Below are 2,605 nucleotides of genomic sequence, written 5' to 3' on the forward strand. Positions count from 1 at the left end.
AGCATGATTAAAAAAATATAAATATATTTTAGTTTAAATATTAAAAGTACACAAATTTAAAAATCAACAAAGCTAACTAAAGTCTTATAGTTCTATATAAATACAACATAAAAGTCAAATATAAAAAATAGCATATATATAAGATTTTTTGTTTAAACACCTAAAAAATTTTAGCACGAAAAACTGATGCAGAATATTCTTAAAGTAGAATGGATTCTTAAAAATGTAGTAGAAGAAGCAAAAATAAAAAACACAGAAATAACTTAAGAAAAATCATTAGAGAATGTCAAAACAATATATTAAGAATGAATAGATCACAATTTATTAGAATATTAGATTACCGAAATAGAAAAGAAATTACTTCTAGACATTCTGTAAATAATTCTGTTATAGTCAAAGAAGTTATAGGAATAAACGATATTAGATCAAATATAGTAACTTTTGATGGGACAGAAATTAGCTACTCGCTAACTTCCTCTCAAATCTTAGGAGTTATAATAAAAGAAGAACCTTTTGAAATTGATAAGAGTTGGATTAATAAAAATTTTTATGCATAATATAATAAGAAATTAAGAAAATTGTATTTTATTAAATATTTTGGAAAAGCAACCATAAAAATAAGAAAAGAATTTTATGATTATTTAATAAAAATAAAATCAATCTATACTTCTTTAACTGGTTCAATAATTACTTTTAAGATTTTAAAAAAAATTTCGTCATTTAACAAAAATAACTACTATTTAAAAAACTAGCACAGGACAATTAGTAGAATCTCAATATCTACCTAGAGAAATTATAAAACTAAAAGTGGCCCAAGATTTAGAACTAAAAACCGCCCCTTATAAGGACAATGGGAGAAAAAAAATATAGACAAAAGAGACATTAAAAAAATTTATCAGCAGCTTAACTATACTAATATATACAGTCTTAGATGTTTTGAAAAATCAATTAGAAAGGATTGAACATAAACATGAACAAAACAAACCCATAAAAAATCCTATATATATTCCAAAGTCTTGTAATCAAACAAAGAACAAATGTGAAAGTCGACATAGATGAACTAAAAGAAAAACTTAAATCTATAAGCTAAGAAAAGACAATTGTTAATACAATAGAAGTTAACAAGATGACACATAAAAGTCAATACTATTCGAAATTGAGGAATTATTATCCAAGACCAACCTCTACTGATATAAGTCTTGAAGAAAGAATACAGTTAGTACAAAACAGTTTTACGAGATTCGATTTAGTAGAACGGAATCTAAACGGATTAAGTAAGCAAGCTATCTTAGACCTAATGTGGAGTATGACTATGGCAACAATTGCCTATAAGGCAAAACGAGTTAGTGATAGAGAAGTCGCAGTAATGATTACCCAAAGATTTACAGGACAATTAAAAGGATGGTGGGATAACTTTCTCACCATACCAGAGAAAGATTTAATCCTAAATAGTGTAAAACCAGAAGACCAGACACAAGATGCTACGACAACCTTAATTTTGATGATCATAAAATTTTTTTTAGGAGACCCAATAACTTTTAAAGATGGAATAGGAACCCAATTAATAAATTTAAGATGTCCTACTATGTCTCACTACAGATGGTATAAAGATGTCTTCATCTCTAAAGTAATGATGAGAGATGTATTTTTGAAAAGAAAGATTCATAGCAGTTTTACCCAAATTTTTTGCCGAAAAAATTTTACAAAAACTACAATCCTTATTTGGTGCACAAATATCATATGAGGGACTAACCTTTGATCAAATATATAATATAGTAGTGCAAACTAGAGTAGAAATATGTACTGACACTACTAGTAAGCGAGAATTAAAAATTTTTTGTCAATAATATAGTTTTACCTCTCGAAAAGCACTTAGTAACCAAAATAGAATCATTAAAAAAATAAATATAAAGAAATATACAAATAGGTACTAATCTAAAGAATCATATACAATGAAAAATAGATCAAAGAAAAATCACAAAAAAATGTAAAAATGGAGCAATAAAAAGAAAGTTGACAAAAAATACATAGTCTGTTGAAAATGCCTCATCACGTTAACAACTGCAAAACAGAAGAAAAATAAACAAAATTAGTAATAAAGAGGTAAGGCAAACTTTAGTTTCTATATTAATTGATAGTGAATTAGAAGTAGAATAAAAAAAAAAATACTCTTTCGATGATTCAAAAAACTTTATATAACAGTTAGACATAACCTCTTCTTCAAGTTTTTTAGAATTAGAAGAAGACTCATGTTTAGGGCCAGAAATATGTAATTGTGATAGTTGTCTAAAATCTTTAAATATAATTACAAGGACTCAAGAAAAGTCCGTCAATACATTAATCAGAGAAGAAACAATTACTCTAATATCTATAATAAATAAATTAGAAGATTCTCCTTTAAAAGACGAATTTATATTTCAATTAAATGATTTGCTTAGAAAAGAAGAACAAGTTTAAAAAAAAATAAGGGCAGTAGAGATTAAAGAGATATACAATAGATTTAGAACTCCTAAGAAAGAAACCTCTTTAAAGTATCTGCAAGAAGAAATAAAAATGTTAAAATTTAAAATTTTTGAGTTAAAACAGCAGGATATTTTTCTTGACC

At 25.8% G+C, this 2,605-nt stretch overlaps 1 protein-coding gene across 3 annotated transcripts in view; it reads left to right on the plus strand.

Annotated features, from left to right (window-relative positions):
• The window catches only part of LOC107630300 (aldehyde dehydrogenase family 2 member C4), a 14,585-nt gene that overhangs the window by 1,981 nt on the left and 9,999 nt on the right, over positions 1-2,605 (plus strand). The gene's annotated exons all lie outside the window — the stretch shown is intronic.

The sequence above is a fragment of the Arachis ipaensis genome, chromosome B03, assembly GCF_000816755.2.
Source record: "Arachis ipaensis cultivar K30076 chromosome B03, Araip1.1, whole genome shotgun sequence".
NCBI lineage: Eukaryota > Viridiplantae > Streptophyta > Magnoliopsida > Fabales > Fabaceae > Arachis > Arachis ipaensis.